This window comes from Sapajus apella, unplaced genomic scaffold, assembly GCF_009761245.1.
Source record: "Sapajus apella isolate SASKATOON/1434 unplaced genomic scaffold, GSC_monkey_1.0 scaffold36, whole genome shotgun sequence".
NCBI lineage: Eukaryota > Metazoa > Chordata > Mammalia > Primates > Cebidae > Sapajus > Sapajus apella.
In genome coordinates, this window is record NW_022436976.1 from 25708669 (window position 1) to 25730657 (window position 21989).

Genomic DNA, 21989 nt, shown 5'->3' on the forward strand with positions numbered 1-21989 from the left:
TTTTTTTCTGCTACATGAGCATGCAAAGCTTTTTCTTGCTCTATGAACTCTGCAGTCTGTGACCTCTCCCCAAAATATAGTATTCCACGAGCTTTGCGTGGCTGACTCCTTTTCATCATTAAACTCTCATCTCAACAATTGCCCAATCAGAAACACTTTCCCTGATCATGTTATTCTCTGTAGCCCTCTTTCAGCAAAACTGTCTCATCCTGTTTTATTTTTTTCCAGAAAATTTATCTCTACAGGAAATTGTCATGATTTGTGTGTGTTTCTTTTCTTTTTTTTTTTCTTACTTAATCTACTGAAAGTTAAACTCCAACAGGAATCTTCACCAATGTATTCCCACCATATAGAAGAACCTGGCACATAGTAGGTATTTATTACACGTTTATTAAATCAGTGACAAATAAGTATATCTTCTTAAATTTACTTGAATATGTGAATTAGCATATTACTCATTCTGACTGGCCTTTTTCATTTTGCTGGTTCTTCTTACCTTTTGGTCTTTGATTGTACACTGAGGTTTAAACTGGAAGGCTTAGGGAACACATACGCATTTCCTCAGCTATTTTACAACTATATCTGCTTGATTAGGTGTCTCAGCTGAGCAGAATTTTTGGACTGGCATTCTGTGAGGCAGTGCAGATCTAGCAGATGGCCAGCTTCTCTCTCAGATGATGTGGAACCTGGCTTTGACCCGCAGAACCACCTCCACCTTCCAACCACAGCAAACACTTCAATGAGGAAAGCATGGTACCGGGATGTCAACACATAAAGCTTTCTCTTAACATGCTCTATTTCTTTAGACAGGTACTCTCTAGCATTTTGAAAGTGAGAAATGCAGTTGTCTATGCTCTTTCCAGGGAGAGGAGGAGTAGGATGAGGAGGAGGAGAAGGAGCACTTTGTCTTACTGCATATTCCTCCTCCCCGCTGCCATTTAAAGATCTTTACAATACGCATGTTGTCAGCCACATGTCTCCTGTCCTCTTCTAAATTATGATCCAGATCTTCAGGGTTGATAACAGACAGAATGGCTTCTATTTTATGTTACAGTATCTAATGCTAGCTCTATTAGTCCATTTTCACACTGCTATAAGGATACCACCCAAGAGCGGGTAATTTATAAAGGAAAGAGGTTTAATTGATTCACAGTTCTGCATGGCTAGGGAGGCCTCCAGAAACTTAGAATCATGGCAGAAGGGGAGCAGGCATGTCTTACATGGTGGCAAACAAGAGAGAGCTTGGGTTAGTGCAAGAAAAACTCCTATTTATAAACCATCAGATCTAGTGATAATTCACTTAGTATCATGAGAACAGCATGGGAAAAACACCTCCATAATCTAATCACCCCCTCCCCAACACGTGGGGATTCCAATTTGATTTGACATTTGGATGGGGACACAAAGCAAAATCATATCACTAGCTGTTTATGAAATCTCAGTGGCGTAACAAAGTTAACATCGATAGTTGTTCACCTAACAGTCAGTTCCAGTCAGTGGCTCTTCTCCAATAGTGATTGGATCCACACTCCTTCCATCATGTGGCTCCTCCACCTCCAGGATTTCCAAGATTTTCTGCACTTAGAAAGTGGACAAAAAAGAGAGTCCCTGAAGGGTTGCTCATGATGCTTCAGGGCCAGGCTGGAAAGTGGCAAACCTCAATTCTGCCCATACTCCCTCGGCCAGAACCCAGTCAATCTAACCAAAAATGAGAGAGAAGCAAAATATTCCAAAATGCCAGAAAGTAGAAATATGCGTGGTGATCACCTGGCCAGTTGATCGAGTAGTATATTTCAAGCAACAGCATTTTCATTTGCTGTATTCACCAAACTTCTCTTAATATTTTTGACTCATAAATTTGTTAAAATTCATTTTCCTCTCCTGTAATGAGTTTTTTCTTTTCAAACTTATATTTTTTAATCTAGGTGAGATAAGTAGTAAAAGAAGTGTTTAGTCTGCATCATCATCTTGGATTGAAATAAAATATCTCAATTTTTAAAGTTATTCAACCCTTCCCAGCAATGAGGTTTTCTCATTGACTATATTTCAGTCTTAAGCTTCTAGCTCAAAAATTTTAACTTTCTCTATCTCTACAGAATTTTTTTTTTTTCGTGTGCAGTTACTTCATTCATACATCTTTTCCTCTTCTCTCTCTCTCTCTCTCTCTCTCTCTCTCTCTCCCTCTCTTTTGGTAACCTGGAACACCACAAATTTTTTCTTAGGTTATTAACAAGGACAATTTTGTTTCTTCTTCATAACTCTACTTTCCAGACCATTATCTTGGGACTTAAGTTTTCGCTATCAAAATGCATTTCTTCCACAGCATTTCCTCCTTACAGAAAACATGCAACTTCACACACAGGTAAGAAAATTGAATATGTAAAGGCTCTGGCAATAGATCACAGAGAACTCTGTGTGTGTACCAGTGAGGGAACAAGACTGCAGAGAAGAGGCTGGAAGTAGTGGCCTTAGTTCCTGGACAACTTTTATTCTCTGGTTTTAGTGATAGCATGACCAAAATAAATATACTAAAATTCAATATTTGGAACTTAGAATATGAAAGAGAATTATAAGAGAATTATGTATTATGAAATATTATAAGTTAGGCATTTATCTGGTTTTTGTTTTTTGTTTTTTTTTGAGACAAAGTCTCACTCTGTTGCCAGGCTAGAGTGCAGTGGCACAATCTCAGCTGACTGCAACCTCCACCTCCTGGATTGAAGCTATTCTTGTGCCTCAGCCTCCTTAGTAGCTGGGATTACAGGCACACGCCACCACCATGCCCAGCTAATTTTTGTATTTTTAGTAGAGACAGAGTTTTACCATTTTGGCCAGGATGGTCTTGATTCCTGACCTCATGATCCACCCGCCTTGGCCTCCCAGAGTGCTGGGATTACTGGCTCAAGCCACCGCGCCTGGGTTTAGCTGTTTTCTCATTTAATCCTTCAGCTTTGTAAGATCTATATCATTAAGTGTTATAGACTCAAATAATTTATCTAATTTTTAAAACCACATGGATAGTCAATTACAGTTTTCCTGTTTTAATGTCTGTGGATGCTTTCTTCAACACACTTCAACATGTTGCTTAGAGTCTTCAGTCTCACATTCCGGACTAGTATTAAAATGTTGTAAGAATAAATACTAGAAGAGCAAGGTCCGGGCTTGTAACTTACTCTGTGACTTTGGGTAAGTGACTTAAACTCTTCAGTTTATTCATGTATAAAATGCTGAGGATTTTAATGACTTCATAGGCTTGAGATGGGGATTAAATAAAATGTAGAAAGGCTAGCATAATGTTTAGGTTCAGAATGCACTCAATAAATGCTAGGTATTATTATTATTTTTCCATCCAAGTATGAATTCTTTGGCTCAAAGAATGGAAACATCCTGGTCAAGGTCATAACACAGCCAAGTAAATGACTGACCTGGGATGTGCAGCACTGTCTTCAAACACCAGATAAACTCCAATCTGTCTTCCATGTCACTTTCTGCTATACAGGCCTTCAGCTAGCATTTTAACAAATAAAAGAGAATTGTCTGGCATGGTTATAGATATTGACCTGCAAGAAATTTGTAGACACCATTTTTATTCCATGGACTCATCCTTGGAAGCACTTTAACATAATAGTTTTTCTCCTCTGTTCAGAAGAGTTTAGATGTCGACCTTTTGAGAAACATAAAGACATGGTAAATGAATTCTCAAGTGCATCTGCAGATACAGGAACGTGAGCCTAGATTCAAAACAGACATGTTGTGATTTAAAATTAGAATGGAGAGGCCTATTTGTTGAGCTTCAAGGACTAATGACTGGAGCATTTTATCTTGATCAAAAGATTTTTCACAGGACTGGAAGAATAGAAGTACTAACCGCCATACCCCATACTTTCTTTTTCTAACAACCCAAGGTACACACACACACACACACACACACACACGCACACACACACGTGTACATTTGCACAAACCCTGCCTGCCTGCCCACACTTACTGGTGCCCATCCTCAAGCCACCTACATACACTCTTGGCAAAAGGAAAAAAAAACCCCAAAACAAAACAAACGAACAAAAAACTATTTAAATCTTTTTATTCATCTTTGTTGAATAGCTTTCTCCATCTGGTTTCCAGAATTCTTGTCTAAAAATTATGGGGTTCAGCCTAATCATTAAAAAAACATCCTGTCAAATTCTGTCATACTTCAGAGTTGAGAAATTTGTGAAGTAAAATAAGAGTATAAATTAGAACAATTTAACTGACCTCAACTTACTAACAGTGTGTCGAAAGATGAGTATTGGAAAGGGAATCATATATTTGAGATTCTGGACATTCTTTGACTCAAATTAGTCACTGTGGGGCAATTCACATCTTTGGGTTTCAATTTCCTCATCTGTTAACAGAGTATTCCAGTAATACTTCCTTCCCCATAGTTTATTCATTAATTCTAAAGTTTTGTTAGTTCCTTTTAGCATCTTCTTTATTCTAGTGACTGGATTGATTTCTACAGATACAACATGAAGTAAGGCACAAATAGTTCTCTGAAATAGCCCACAGTCTATTGGAAGAAAGTATATAAAGTAAAAAGTGCTCTGATAGAGGTATGTCCAGAGTCCACATGGGATCAAACACATCTCAAGGAGTGCAAGTAATATGAGTACATAGCGTGCTAGGTAAGAGGAAAGTGGCAGATGTGTCCCACCAGTGTCTTAGCTCCTAATAGAGCTTCAGTTTCTGTCGTCCAGTTCTTCTTGGCCCTAGCAAGGCTCATCCTTCTATGTCTAGGGCCCTACACCAGGTTCCGGAGTCTTAAAAGTGGTCTGGACCACTGAAAATGGGTAGAAAAGGTCTCCAAGAGATGGACAGACAGGAAACTGACATGTTGCTGGGTGATGGGCAATGATCTAGATATTGTCAGCAAGTCATCCTCAACAGACTACAGTGAGAATAAGGGTCAGCTCATTTTCCAAGAGATGCACAGTGCTTTCTCAAGCAGAAAAGGCTGCTATCCCAGAAAGCCCTTCGATGGCTTTGTGCTGTTCCCTGGCTCCAGCAGCTGCAGGACATTTGCTCCTAATGAGTCAGCATTCTCCCTTTGTAGACGCTATCTCTGCCCGACTGTCTTCTTTCCTGTGGAGGCTTCAGATAGCCAAGGGAAGGACCTGATCTCCTGCGCTTAACACCTTGACCATAGATCTTTAAATTGAATAACAAAGAATTTATCAAATGCTTCTGATCTAAAAACTTACTCTGGGATGAGGAATATAGGAAGAAGGGTAATTCTTTCTTATTTACCCTACCAAGGGAGATGGGGTAAATAAGAATTGAACACAGCTCATTCCATCATATGAGCTGTTGTTATTTGTGGTATTACTAGCAGCCAGATCACACCATCTTCCCTAGCAATTCATTCCGCCCCTAGAATCACAGCTTTAAAATGTAATGGGGCACATTTCAGAGACTCACAAAAATCCAGCCTTCTTTATGTAGCACATTTAGGTAAGTGATATGATCGTTCATATTCATACGGCACAACCAAGGGGAGATGTCGCTTTCAAGTTCAGGCTTCCTCTCAGATCAATTACTATTTTATTTTATTATTCCAGACTAACATTTTGTTAACTGCCGATGTCTCGTTTGTTGCACAATCTTTAAAGTCAGATTGTTTTCTTATCCTGCACTCACTACTTGCTAGCTGGTAGACTTGAGCAAGTTACTTTACTTTGCTGAACCTTATATTCTAATCTGTTAGATACAGACTCTTATCTGGGAGAAATAATATATACTCTTTAAAATCGATGTGATGATTATATGACTTAATTCATATAAAGGTTTTAGCACAGTGACTTGTATGTGATAATTGCTCAATAATCTCTTTTAACATTTTAGATAAAGTTTTTTTTTAGTGCTCACCTGGTTCTTGTTTTTTTTTTCCCTCTCTCCTTTATAAATATAGGTATTATATATCAATGTGACTGTGTTTTAAACACTATGTAAGGGAGACATTTTTAAAGGAAGATTATATGTGATAGACATTATTCTCTAGGTTTTATGAATAAGAAAGTAAATATTTAAAATCCATCACTTTCTACACATATACCCCATAAGTATGTATGAATATGTAACAATGAAAACATTTTAAAATCCATCATTTCACAATTGTTTTACTATATTTTATTATGTTTTTGAGGTTATTTATGTCTATTTTAAGCTTATGGTAGAAAAATTACATAATGACATACTACTGTGAATCTCTTTTCAATTTCATGTACAATGGCATTACCTTGATTTTGAAATCAGCCATGGTGGGAATATTTATACCATGAAAATTGACAAATGCTATAAGTCAGGGCTTGATTTATTGTTTTGTTGATTTCTCTAGACTTGATAGGTTAATAAGGCTGTACTCTGTGACTATTGAGTCATAAACAACACAAATAACAGGAAATATTTTTCAGTATTCAAACACTATCAGCGGTTTTAACAAAGATCTGACCGATTCCATTAACAAACAAGTGAAGTCTCAATATATGCCTTTGTCCATTCACTTCTTCGCTCCTTGTTAACATAAATGAAAATATCAAGCAACATTCATATCACATTCGCACTTGTTGATCAATGAGGTGAATAACTTTTGCTGAACCAGACAGTATTTAAGCACTTATTTGCAGCCTGATATTGTTAAATCATGGTTGGATTGCAATAATAGCTTGGCCATGAATACATGAGTTCAACAAAAATTAACTAACGTATTCTGTGATAATCAATTAGCTATATGGAATTTATAATGAAGATTATTATATCTTTATACATATATAACATGCAAATTGTGTTACATGTCCCATATATCAGTAAAATTTATAATAAACTTATGTACATGTACATACATATGCACATATTTTCCCCCCAGGGAGATGATTGTTAAATATTTATTAGCACACTATTTCCCCCAATTCATATCTACCTTCTAGTCATCACCTCTCTGGCTTCTGAGCAGACTATAAACTCTAGAATCCAGACACCAGCCAGTGCAGTCTTCACAAGCCCTGCAGTACTTCTCAGGACCTGTTTTCCCAGGATGACCTTGTGTGAGCTGTGAGTCATCAAGACCTGGTTCCTTTGATCTGCCCTGGGGAGAAGAGAATTATTTATGTCTCTTTAACATGGACAAAACTCTCATAGGACCTCAGCTTGTAAATAAAGGATTAAGAGAAGTTGAAATTCATTGACATTCTGCAAGCTCAGAGCTAACGAAGCCTGTAAGAGTCATCGTTTCCAGAACTTTCGTCTTTATAGAATGAGTATCAGGACAGGCCAGTCTAGGGCTCACGTCTGAGTGATTTATCATTTTCATTCATCACCTCTAAGGCTGTGCGGGCCCCAGTTTCCCTTGTCTGGGCTATGGATGTCCCCTGCTGGAAACCAGAGCTCACTGCAGCTCAGGGAATTAGAGCGAACGCTGAAACCGTAGATGCATTGTGTGTATGTATAAGAATACACTCGCTGTCCGAATGCCTCTCGAAGGAAACCACTCAGGAAATTCACTCTCTTGTCCTGGTTTTACAGGCCTGCCCTCATTTACTGATTTCATGTCCCAGATGATTGAGAATCATTATTTATCAAGTGTTTTGCATAATGTCCACCACATGGTAAGCTCTCAACAAACATTTATTGAAAAAAATGAGCATAACCTTGTCAGGTACATTATGCAAGATCTCATTTCATTCATAGAACAATCAAATAAAATAGGAAGTTAACTCCTTTTTGTGTTCAGATGTTGGGAACTCAGGCCCAGAGGTTAAGTAACTTGCATAAGGTCACTTAGCTTGGATGGGGCAGCATCAGCCTTAGGGCATGAGTCTCCCTGTCTGCAGGTTCACTGCCCTACTACACAGCCTGCCATTCAGTCTCCCAGAGTTCCTTCTCCACAGTTTCTCCAAACACAAATACATGCTCGTTTTTGCTTTCGTATTTCCCCACCCCCAGCATTCACCCAGGGTGAGCTTTGTCCTTTGTCCTGCTCGCTGGACCTTGGCCAAATCCCTTCCCCTATCAGAACCTGAGTTTCTTCATCAGATAAAATAAAAGGGATGGATTAGCTGACTCTTAATTTTAAAACACCGATTCTAAAATGCCGACGCTTTCTGAATTTAATTTCAGGATAGACATGCTGAGGTCCAAATTGCTAGGGATTTCCTCTCTGGCCAAGGAAACAAAACTCAGTCATGTACTGCTTGTGAGTTTGTATCAGGAGGATGAAATTAAGCCCCAAAATCTTCACTGCCCTTTGGGAACGTACTTTTCAGATCAGAAGCCAATGGTCACTTAGACGAGAGGTTATCAGGAGATGGACAAAAAGCACCATTTCTCTCTTCTCTTCAGTGAGCCAAAGTATGGTTGCCAATTCAGACAGCCAGTTGGGAGTTTTCAACATGTGACAAGCCCAAAGGCATTTCTGAAGCTGCCAGCACAGAGGCCTGTCGAATCTGCTAAGGAACCAGATGCAGCAGATAAATATCTTCCACAGCTTGGCATCTGGGGCCTGTGCTTGCCAGCTGAGCGAAGGGGCTGCGTTGCACAGTGCTGGGGGTGGGGATGGTAGAGAGATAGCAGCTGAACAAATCACACACATTTCTCACTGAAGTAGAAAAAAAGGCAATTCTAGAGAGCATTTCAAAATTCTGAAGGACCAGATTAAATGCGAATGGTTATATGTAGGTTATTAACATAGGAGGGACTGGATTATAAATAGGTCAGTTATATACTGTGGCCTTTGACACCATTGTTTCATTCGGCCTGTCGATATTATTTTGCATTTCTAGAATGCAATAGACTTTATGCAATTCACTTAGTGCAATTGCATTCACAAGACAATCTTTCTGTTTCTCTCTCTGTCTCTCTCTCTCTCTCTCTCTTACACACACATACACACACAAATTTTGGATATCTAGTTCTGCACCACATAGAAATTATAGACATTAAGCATTCTTTTCATCATCAGGTAATAAATGACTATGTGTTGGGTCATATATCCAGACTGTTTTTTCAAAAATATATTTACCTTTTAGATTCTTCAATTGAATATTCAATTTCATTTCTTTCCTCTCAATATAATTCATAAGATATTTATTGAATGCCTGCTATGTGCAGGACAATGCTTGGTGCAATTATTATGAAGACAAAGAGACAAAGTGTTTTCAAGGAGCTTATATAAATTCCTGGTAAACTAATAATCAATGAGATCTTCCTCAACCTCAATCTGATTAAGGGCATCTTGAAAAACCTACTGCTGACATCACACTTGGTAGGGAAAAACTGAAGCCTTTCTTCTTAAGTTCAAGTGTAAGTCTACCTACTCTCACCACTTCAGTGTCCTATGAAGGTACTAGCCAATGCAAAAAGGTCAGACAAGAAATGAAACCCATTCAGATTGAAGAGAAAGAAGCAAAGCTATTTGCAGACAGCCCGGTTGTCTAAGTAGAAAATCCTAAATAATCTACAAAAATGCTACTAAAACTAATATGCATGTTTAGCAAGGCGTCATGATATCAAGTCAAAACAGTAGTTCCCTCTTATCTGCAGGGGATAAGTCTCAAAACCCCCAGTGGATTCCTAAAATAACGAATAGTACCAAACCCTAAATATACAACATATTTTATCTTTCTCTTTTCTTTTATTTATTTTTTTTTTTGAGACAGAATCTCACTCTGTCTCAGAGGCTGGAGTACAGTGGTGTGATCTCGAACTGCAGATTCAAGCAATTCTTCAGCCTCAGCATCCCAAGTAGCTGGGATTACAGGCACCTGCCACCATGCCTGCCTGGCTAATTTTTATATGTTTAGTAGAGACAGGGTTTCACCATGTTGATCAGGCTGGTCTCAAACTCCTGACCTCAGGTGATCCTCCTGCCTCGGCTTGCCAAAGTGCTGGGATCACAGGTGTGAGCCACCGTGCCCAGTCCAATATATTTTTCTAAACATACATATGATGAAGTTTAGTAAATTGTGCAGAGTAAAAGATGAACAACAACAATAATAAAATAGAACAATTATGTCAATATATTGTAACCTACTGTAATAACAGTCATGTGACTGTGACCCTCTCTTTCTCTAAATATTCTATTGTTACTATATGCACTTGTTTTCAGAACAAGGTTGACTGCAGCTGACTGAAACTGAGGAAGGCAAACCTGTGGGGAAGGGAGGACCACTGTGTATAAGATTTAATTGCATTTTTGTAGACCAGCTCTTGTGGATTAAATTGTGTCCTCATAAAATTCATATGTTGAGACCTTGGTCTTCAGCGTGGATGTATTTGGAGAAGGGCTGTTTGGGGTTGATAAAGGTTAAGTGAGGTCATAATATTGGGCCTTACTCCAATAGAACAGGTGTCCTTAGAAGAAGAGGAAGAGATACCACAGGCATATCTCTTCCCCTCCCCTCCTGAGTACACTGAGGAAAGCCTGGCCACATGAGGACGCAGTGAGAAGGTAGCCACCTTTAACCAGGAAAAAAAAAGCCTCCCCAGACACTAATCCTGCTAGCACCTTGATTTTGGACTTCTACCATCCAGAACTGTCAGAAAATAAATTTCTGTTATTTAAGCAACCTAGTGTGTGGTATTTTATTATGATAGCCCAAACCAACTAATGCACTAGCCACAAAGAACGGAAATTAAAATAAAAATGATACAATTACAATAACATCAACAATATGAAATACCAAGAAATAAATGTAGCATGCATAAACATATGTAACATACCTATGCAATCATACAAAGTCAATATACAAAACTTCTAATATGCAAAATTTAGTCTCAATGACTAAGCTATTATGAGTGACTTTCCCCTCTACGTATTAGAAAGACAGATGTGGATGGCTATAGATAGTAGAGAGTTACCATGAAGACTCACAGAGCATTGAGGAAGCTTGTGAATGCAGCTCAGTAGCCATAAGAACACCTGTAGAAACCAAGGGCTTTGTTCATAGTATCCATTCAGTTATACTAATTTCTGAATGTTTTTGGAATGAATGTGTGAAATCTTCCTGTTTCTTGATATTTCCTCCAGCTGACCTCAACATTCCAAGTATTAATTTAGAAAAGGCATCGGAAGCCATGTCAGAGAGACTGTTTGTCAGAGTCTGATTATTAATCTGGAATGACAAGTAAGTTTCAACTTGAGAGCCGACTCTGATAGATTGGTAGTGACTACTTAAAGCAAAAGTGTTGAAAAAATGATTTTGAAAAAACTTTATTTGAACTCAGTAGCAGGGAGGCCTATGGTCAGAGAGCTTTGCATACTGTGGGGGTATCAATAAGCATACCTCATATTAGCCCTCCCTGCCTGAAACCTCAATGGATCCAGAAGGCAGAAGGAGGCCCTTATTTGGCATTAAATAATGCTACAGATGATTAACTGGTGACCTTCAGTGATCCTTTAGTTTAGTTGCTATGTACAGAAGAATCTCGATTTTTCTTGCCCTTTTTTACAATTGCTAAACCATTTGATTATTTTGCAATGTTACATAAATAAAAAATCCTGTTTTTTAAATCGTATACACACAGGGATAAACACACACACACACACAGAGGGGAGAACTAGGATTGACATATGTATCCTGACTTGTCCAATCAGGCAACAGCTAAATGACCAACCCAGGTCTAAAATTTAGTTATTTTGTTCCCAAGTCCAGTGTGCATTTCAATACTCCAAATATCTTCAATTTATAAGAATTAGAGCCACATATCAGAGCAAGGTGATTTGTTGAAAGGCAGAAAGTTACTGACTTGCCAAAGAACTCCACTGACCAACCTGATTAGACATATGATCATTTTTATTTTACAGTTAGGAGTCCTTTATGGGACACTTCCTCTACCCTACAATGTTTTGTGATGATGTTTGTCATTATTTATTTTCTTATCTCTTCCCAACTCAATCATAAGCAACCTGAAGCATTCCTTTAATCTCTATCTCTGTAGAGCCTAACACAGCACCTGGCAAAATGTAGGCACCCAAAAACAGTTGGTAAATGCATAAGTGAATAAATAGAAATTATCTTCAGTTTTTTACAAGATTATGACAATTGTCAAGAAAGCAATCTTGGATTTTGAAGAAAATGTAATAAAAATCCATTGATTTAAATATGATCTATCATTTATTTATATCTGCTAGAGGTCCATACTTGAGCTAGGCACTTAAATTTGCATTATTATTCCCTGTTCACTTAACAATGTCTGTAAAATGGATTTGATGTTGGCCTTTTGTGTAGATGAAGAAATTGATGCTCAGTGAGAACAACCAATATAGCCTATGCCACACAGTAAAATCCAAATATTTACCTTGAAAGTCCAGCTCCTCTTTCCAGCATAATACTAGTTAAACTGGGGAAATACAAATGTGTTTTAAGAATTGCCTGGAATATTTCTTACGATGATGGTAATTAGTATTCTCTGCAGTTTCTTAGAGATAAATCTTTCAAATTATGAGATCTAAACATATTTGTGAAATATTTGTTTTCCATTTTTAAACTAAAGCCTTCTTTGTGTCTTGAAATTTAAAGTAAATTTAAAGTAAAACCTAGCAATGTCCTAGCAATATAATGTTTTCCTTTGCTAAGCCCTGAGCAGATTCAACCACGTTGTAATTCAAACTTACAACAATTTTCCACTTGTACCATACCTTCCCTCCCCATTTTGTCCTTTGGATAACCTCATAATGACTTTTACTGTATTTGTGCAAGATCTTTCCAATTAGCCCATTGGAACTCTCAAATGGAAGAGAAACAGAAAAGAATGAAAAGGAAAGAAGAAAAACGATGATCTGGGGTAGTGTTTAACTAGCAGGAGCTTTTCACACTGTCGGGTCATAGAAACATAGAAAGTCAGAAGGTCCTAGAGTTCTCGTAATCCAGTCCCATAATATTTACAGATGTGTTTACTTTGGCATATGCAAAAGAACACAGGGTTCATAGGCAGTCAATCTGGGGTCAGATACTGACTTTGCTGCTTTCAGCTTTAAGAGCTTTGGTATGTTACTTAGTCTTGTTTTCCCTGATTATAATAGAAATGTTGACAACTAACTCATAGAATTATTTTGAAGATCAAATATGGTAATATGTAATCACTTACCCCGTGTGTGGCACATAGGAAGTGGGCTCTTAAATGTGAGCCCCTGTTGTCATTATTCTTGTAATACCATAGTACTTCACTGGACAATTCTAAATTTATAATTGTGTGAGCACCGCTTGGTGTGGTTGCATATTGACCATACTGCTACTGTTCAGCTACTCTCAGGCAACGGCCTGGACCTTAGGAGAGGTGTTAAAAAGTACTTATATCTGGTAGAATTCGGCTGTGAACCCATCTGGACCTGGGCTTTTCTTGGGTGGTAAGCTCTTAATTGCTGCCTCAACTTCAGACCTTGTTATGGGTCTGTTCAGGGTTTCGGCTTCTTCCTGGTTTAGGCTTGGGAGGAGGCAAGTGTCCAGGAATTTATCCATTTCTTCCAGGTTTATTAGTTTGTGTGCATAGAGTTGTTTGTAATAATCTCTGATGATGGTTTGAATTTCTGTGGAATCTGTGGTGATATCCCCTTTATCGTTTTTTATTGCATCAATTTGGTTATTCTCTCTTTTCTTTTTTATTAATCTGGCTAGTGGTCTGTCTATTTTGTTGATCTTTTCAAAAAACCAGCTCCTGGATTTATTGATTTTTTGAAGGGTTTTTTGTGTCTCTATCTTCTTCAGTTCTGCTCTGATCTTAGCTATTTCTTGTCTTCTGCTAGACTTTGAGTTTTTTTGATCTTGCTCCCCTAGCTCTTTCTGTTTTGACAATAAGGTGTCAATTTTTGATCTCTCCTTGCTTCTCATGTGGGCACTTATTGCTATATATTTTCCTCTAGAGACTGCTTTAAATGTGTCCCAGAGATTCTGGTATGTTGTGTCTTCATTCTCGTTGGTTTCGAAGAACATCTTTATTTCTGTCTTCATTTCATTGTTTATCCAGTCAACATTCAAGAGCAAGTTGTTCAGTTTCCATGAAGCTGTGCGGTTCTGGGTTAGTTTTTGAATTCTGAGTTCTAATTTGATTGCACTGTGGTCTGAGAGACTGTTTGTTACGATTTCTGTTCTTTTGCATTTGCTGAGGAGTGATTTACTCCCAATTATGTGGTCAATTTTAGAGTAGGTGTGATGTGGAGCTGAGAAGAATGTATATTCTGTGGATTTGGGGTGGAGAGTTCTGTAAATGTCTATTAGGTTTGCTTGGCCCAGGTCTGAGTTCAAGTCCTGGATATCCTTGTTAATTTTCTGTCTGGTTGATCTGTCTAATATTGACAACCAGACATACAAAGAGGAGCTGGTACCATTCCTTCTGAAACTATTCCAAACAATACAAAAAGAGGGAATTCTTCCTAAATCATTTTATGAGACCAACATCATCCTGATTCCAAAACCCGGCAGAGACTCAACAAGAAAAGAAAACTTCAGGCCAATATCCATGCAAAAATCTTCAATAAAATACTGACAAGCCGATTGCAACAGCACATCAAAAAGCTTATCCACCATGATCAAGTAGGCTTCATCCAGGGGATGCAAGGCTGGTTCAACATACGCAAGCCTATAAACGTAATTCACCACATAAACAGAACCAAAGACAAAAACCACATGATTATCTCAATTGATGCAGAGAAGGCCTTTGACAAAATTCAACAGCCCTTTATGCTAAAAACCCTCAATAAGCTGGGTATTGATGGAACGTATCTCAAAATAATAAAAGCTATTTATGACAAACCAACAGCCAATATAATACTGAATGGGCAAAAACTGGAAGCATTCCCCTTGAAATGTGGCACCAGACAAGGATGCCCTCTCTCACCACTGCTATTCAATATAGTATTAGAAGTTCTAGCCAGAGCAATCAGGCAAGAAAAAGAAATAAAGAGCATTCAAATAGGAAAGGAGGAAGTCAAATTGTCTCTATTTGCAGACGACATGATTGTATATCTAGAAGACCCCATCGTCTCAGCCCAAAATCTCATGAAACTGATAAGCAAGTTCTGCAAAGTCTCAGGATACAAAATCAATGTGCAAAAATCACATGCATTCCTATACACCAATAACAGACTTAAAGAGAGCCAAATGAAGAACAAAATTCTATTCGCAATTGCCACAAAGAGAATAAAATACCTAGGAATACAACTAACAAGGAACGTAAAGGACCTCTTCAAGGAGAACTACAAGCCACTGCTCAATGAAATAAGAGAGGACACAAACAGATGGAGAAACATTTCATGTTCATGGTTAGGAAGAATCAATATTGTGAAAATGGCCATACTGCCCAAAGTAATTTACAGATTCAATGCTATCCCCATCAAGCTACCAATGACCTTCTTCACAGAACTGGAAAAAATCACCTTAAACTTCATATGGAACCAAAAGAGAGCCTGCATAGCCAAGTCAATTCTAAGCAAAAAGAACAAAGCTCGAGGCATCACACTACCGGACTTCAAACTATACTACAAGGCTACAGTAATCAAAACAGCATGGTACTGGTACCAAAACAGAGATATAGACCAATGGAACAGAACAGAGGTCTCGGAGGCAACAAAACATATCTATAACCATCTGATCTTTGACAAACCAGACAAAAACAAGCAATGGGGAAAGGATTCCCTGTTCAATAAATGGTGTTGGGAAAGCTGGCTAGCCATATGCAGAAAGCAGAAACTGGACCCCTTCCTGACACCTTACACTAAAATTAACTCCAGATGGATTAAAGACTTAAACATAAGACCTAACACCATAAAAACCCTAGAAGAAAATCTAGGCAAAACCATTCAGGACATAGGTGTAGGCAAGGACTTCATGACCAAAACACCAAAAGCATTGACAACAAAAGCCAAAATAGACAAATGGGACCTAATCAAACTCCACAGCTTCTGCACGGCAAAAGAAACAATCATTAGAGTGAATCGGCAGCCAACAGAATGGGAAAAAATTTTTGCTGTTTACCCATCTGACAAAGGGCTGATATCCAGAATTTACAAAGAACTAAAACAGATTTACAAGAAAAAAACTAACAAGCCCATTCAAAAGTGGGCAAAGGATATGAACAGACACTTTACAAAAGAAGACATACATGAGGCCAACAAACATATGAAAAAATGCTCATCATCACTGGTCATCAGAGAAATGCAAATCAAAACAACATTGAAATAACATCTCACGCCAGTTAGAATGGCGATCATTAAAAAATCTGGAGACAACAGATGCCGGAGAGGATGTGGAGAAATAGGAACACTTTTACACTGTTGGTGGGAGTGTAAATTAGTTCAACCATTGTGGAAGACAGTGTGGCGATTCCTCAAGGACCTAGAAATAGAAATTCCATTTGACCCAGCAATCCCATTACTGGGTATATATCCAAAGGATTACAAATCGTTCTACTATAAGGACACATGCACACAAATGTTCATTGCAGCACTGTTTACAATAGCAAAGACCTGGAACCAACCCAAATGCCCATCGACGATAGACTGGATAGGGAAAATGTGGCACATATACACCATGGAATATTATGCAGCCATCAAAAAGATGAGTTTGGGTCCTTTGTAGGGACATGGATGAACCTGGAAACCATCATTCTCAGCAAACTGACAGAAGAGCAGAAGATCAAACACCGCATGTTCTCACTCATAGGCGGGTGTTGAACAATGAGAACACATGGACACAGGGAGGGGAGCACTACACACTGGGGTCAGTTGGGGGGAAATAGGGGAGGGATGGTGGGGGGTGGGGAGCTGGGGAGAGATAGCAAGGGGAGAAATGCCAGATGTAGATGATGGGGAGGAAGGCAGCAAACCACACTGCCACGTGTGTACCTATGCAACAATCTTGCATGTTCTTCACATGTACCCCAAAACCTAAAATGCAATAAAATAAATAAATGGGGAGAAAGAAAAGTACTTATATCCACAATCCCCTAAATATATATATATATATATATATATATATATATATTTGTACTTAAAATAGTATTTTAAGGATGGCACCTAGTAATTCTGTAGCAATTTTTCTTCTACTTGAATATACATTTTTTTCCAGTGGAATCTTCCCAATTATGTTTTTCTTCCTTTTATTCATTCAAATTTATTTTATTAAGCTTATTGACTGATCTCAGTAATGTGATCTCAGTTCCTCTAATACTTTTGAACTCACTGTCTCTTTCTACACACTCCAATCCAGGGAAAATAGAGTGACATATATGCATTTATAATAGAAGAAACTTGGAAGAGTGAACTAGTCATGCTCAGTGCAGCTCCTCCATTTATCTTCTTGGGGCATGTAACTTCCAGAAGGCATACATTCTCCCCTGCCTTGATATGTATGCTGTATTTTAATGGGAGGCTGCCCCATTAGAGGAGACCTGTAGACTTTGGACTATGACTGTAACTAGATGGGTTAATCTGTGTAACCTGGATCAATACTGGAGGTTTACTGCCTCGTGTATAAACTACATCCTCTAACTTAGTCTTATCAAAGCAAAGATGGGGGGTAATGTGTTTGGTTCCCTATCTACTAATTGTTTAAGAACTTGAGCTGTTAATATAAAGGAAAATACTTTTTAGAGAACTCTCCAAAAGACCACTGGATTAAGTCTGGGATCATGAAATCTTTGATTCAGACGATTTTGATTTATTTTTCTTGCTCTCTTTTATTTGCTAGGTCTTTTACATGCTACATTCAAACATTGGAAGAATGATTAGTTTCATACCATGTAACATGTTTGTAAACTAGGTTTGTATACCATTCTGAGATATTTAGGCCTTCAGATAATAAATATTGACCTTCACTTGTAACCAGGCCATAGATAGTCTAGAGTTGCATGTCTTGTCTAATTTTACATTATCTTTGAGGCTCTACATTGTAACACCTGCCAATTATGCTTATGAATATTGGTGATCCAGTGTGGCTTCATCCTTCGAAATAAAATAGATTTTATTTATTTCAATAGTAAATTAATGAGCAATTTAGAAGACATGTGGGCTACTATCAATTTAGAGATGCAATTTCTGCTTGTATGGAGAAAGCAGGAAAAATTACCACAAATCCAAAACAAAAAATTCATAAAAGAAGCGTATTTGTGATATCTTATTATTGAGAAATAGACTGGCTCGGAAACAGTGATAGAGCTATATAGCAGCAGATTAGTAATTGAAGGATGTTCCCCAGATGAAGAGAAAATGGGGGGTTCAGCAAACATCTTTTTGTTCTGGAAATAACAGTGGATAAACTGAAATACTGGAAAATGAAAAAGGGAGACATGTATTTACAAAGGATGTTGAGGTTTCTGAGGCCAAACTAGATTTATGCGAAGAGGAGAGTAAGGGAGAATTCATCAAAGAAATCCAGAGCTAACTGACCTAAAAGATGAAGACAGAAAAATGGAGTATGTGGGCTGAGCATGTCTAGTTTATTCTTCCCAAATTTACCAATAAAATAAGTCACTCACCCTTCATGGACTATATTGGAATATATTCAGTAAAGGGACAGAGAGAGGCCAGAAGTAGAAGACTAGCTGAACTATCTCCACCTGAAATAAAATGAAAGGAATGGAGAGAGAAGAATTTTCTCCTAATACTAACAGTGAAACATGTACAATAAGATCAGTGAAATAAGTAAAAATATAAAACTAAAACTCATGAAAGAATGGAACAGAAAGCCTAGTAACCATTAGTGTTAAGATAATTCATATATCTAACAATTGCGACCATTTGGTTTATAATTTAGCAAAAATTTCCCTAGAACCTACTACATACAAGGCACTAGGCTAGTTACCATAGATGAATGGATGTAAAAGATATATTTCTACTTTCAGGAGCTTACAGCAAAATGATGAAAAAGTATATTAAATGAATAACTTAAATATAACATGTAAATGGTAATATAGAGGTATTCACAAGGGGCTTTAAAATTTTTTAAATTTATTTTTTAATTACACTTTAAGTTCTGGGGTACACGCGCAGAACACGCAGGTTTGCTACATAGGTGTACACATGCCATGGTAGTTTGTAGCACCCGTCAACCCATCATCTATATTAGGTATTTCTCTTAATGCTATTCTTTCCTTAGCCCCCACTCCCCAACAGGCCCCAGGGTGTGATGTTCCCCTCCCTGTGTTCATGTGTTCTTATTGTTCAACTCCCACTTACAGGCAGGGCGGCTATCCCTCCCCTAGTACCCTACCCTGCAACAGGCCCCAGTGTGTGATGTTTCCCTCCCTGTGTCCATGTGTTCTCATTGTTCAACTCCCACTTATAAGTGAGAACATGTGGTGTTTGGTTTTCTTTTTTTGTGTTAGTTTGCTGAGAATGATGGTTTCCAGCTTCATCCATGTCCCTGCAAAGAACATGAACTCATCCTTTTTTATGGCTGCATAGTATTCAATGGTATATATGTGCCACGTTTTCTTTAACCAGTCTATCATTAATGGGCACTTGGGTTGGTTCCAAGTCTTTACTATTGTGAATAGTGCTGCAGTAAACATACATGTGCATGTGTCTTCATAGTAGAAAGATTTTAATGCCTTGGGTATATACCCAGTAATAGGATTGCTGGGTCAAATGGTATTTCTATTTCTAGATCCTTGAGGAATCACCTCACTGTCTTTGACCATGGTTTAACTAATTTACACTCCCACCCACAGTGTAAAAGCATTCCTATTTCTCCACATCCTCTCCAGCATCTGTTGTCTTCTGATTTTTTAATGATCACCATTCTAACTGGCATGAGATAGTATCTTATTGTGGTTTTGATTTGCATTTCTCTAATGACCAGTGATGATGAGTTTTTCTTCATGCATTTGTTTGCCACATAAATGTCTTCTTTTGAGAAGTTTCTTTTCATATCCTTTGCACACGTTTTGATTTTTTTTTCTTGTAAATTTGTTTAAGATCTTTGTAGATTCTGGATATTAGCCCCTTGTCAGATGGATAGATTGCAAAATCTTTCCCCCATTTTGTAGGTTGCCTGTTCACTCTGATGACAGTTTCTTGTGCTGTGCAGAAGCTCTTGAGTTTAATTAGATCCCATTTATCAATTTTGGTTTTTGTTCCCATTGCTTTTGGTGTTTTAGTAATGAAGTCTTTGCCTATGCCTATGTCCTAAATGGTATTGCCTAAGTTTTCTTCTAGAGTTTTTATGGTATTGGGTCTTACATCTAAGTATTTAATCCATCTTGAGTTAATTTTTGTAGAAGAAGTAAGAAAGGTGTTCAGTTTCAATTTTCTGCATATGGCTAGCCCGTTATCCCAATATCATTTATTAAACAAGGAATCCTTTCCCCACTGCTTGTTTTGTCAGTTTTGTCAAAGACCAGATGGTTGCAGATGTGTGGCATTATTTCTGAGGCTTCTGTTCTGTTTCATTGGTCTATATGTCTGTTTTGGTTCCAGTACCATGTTGTTTTGGTTACTGTAGCCTTGTAGCATAGTCTGAAGTCAGGTAGTGTGATGCCTTCAGCCTTGTTCTTTTTGCTTAGGATTATCTTGGCTCTACAGGCTTTTTTTGGGTTCAACATGAAATTTAAAGTAGTTTTTTCTAAATTTGTGAAGAAAGTCAATGGTAGCTTCATGGGGATAGCATTGTATCTATAAATTACTTTAGCCAGTATGGCTATTTTCACTATATTGTTTCTTCTTATCCATGAACATGGAATGTTTTTTCAGTTGTTTGTGTCCTCTCTTATTTTCTTGAGCAGTGGTTTGTAGTTCTTGAAGAGGTACCTCACATTCCTCACAAGGGGCTTTGAGAGCACTTAACATAATCTAGAAATGGCTGAGCTTCAGAATTAACTCTTGGCTTCTTGGCAGCTAGGGGAAAGATGTAGCAATGGTGAATTTTATAAGGTTTAATATCATAAAGAAAAAAATAGCACAAATGTGTCTGATTTTTCTGGCACTACATTGGAAAGAAGCTCTTTATGTGATATTTTGTAAGAAATACTGAATGATGGAATGGGTAAAGTTCTCAGCATCACTTATTCACCCCTTGCAAAAGTAGATATTATCTACTTGTCTTTATGAATTTTGATGACAGTAAAGAACATATTATTGTAGAATATTCATTAACGAATTTGTTACAGAGCAGAATCATTTGGTCTTTTAAAAAATACATATTCCCAAGCATCATTAAATAAGCTCACCCTCATAATCTTAAATTCTCAGTTTACATTCTGAAAATATCTCACTCTTTTTATCTTCTCTTACACTTTTATAACCACTACAGCTGTCTTTAGATGTTACAGAGAATGCCAATTCATGATTCTTTCCATTTATTCCCAGTCTATTAATTCTCTCCTTAGTTATCTTTCTTTTCCTGGGTGATTACTTGAGCTATTTTCTTGCCAAAATCTTCAACTCCTTAAGCTACTGTAGAACTACACTTCTTTAGCCACTACTTTATAAAATGTGAACCCCTCTGTGACTCCTTTTTAACAGAAGTTCATAAACACATGGATGGAAAAAATAATTTTAGAATTGATCAAATAGTGTAAATTATCTTTAGAAAATGTCTCCAAATTATGAGTGAGGATATGATAATGATAAAGAGCACAGCAATTGCATATGACACCTGCTTGCTATTTATGGAACATAATGGACTGAAAGATAAGTTTGCAACATGCAAGGTACTTCAAATTGAGAGACAAGAGTAGGATGCACTCACTTGTATAATAGTCCTTTCCTTGATGAACTTATAGGCTACATGAGGAGATAAAACAGATAACAATGAGACTTACTGAGTGTTCACTAAATTAAAAATTTATGTTTGTAATTATTAAGCTTCATGATATCCCTATTTATCAGGTAGAATTTGCTATATTAGCAAACTATTTCAAAACCTAGCAGCTTAAAACAGTCATTCTCAAAATGTAGTGCTTGAACCACCTTCATCAACATCACATGGGAACTTATGGGTAATGCAAATTTAGAAACCTCCATG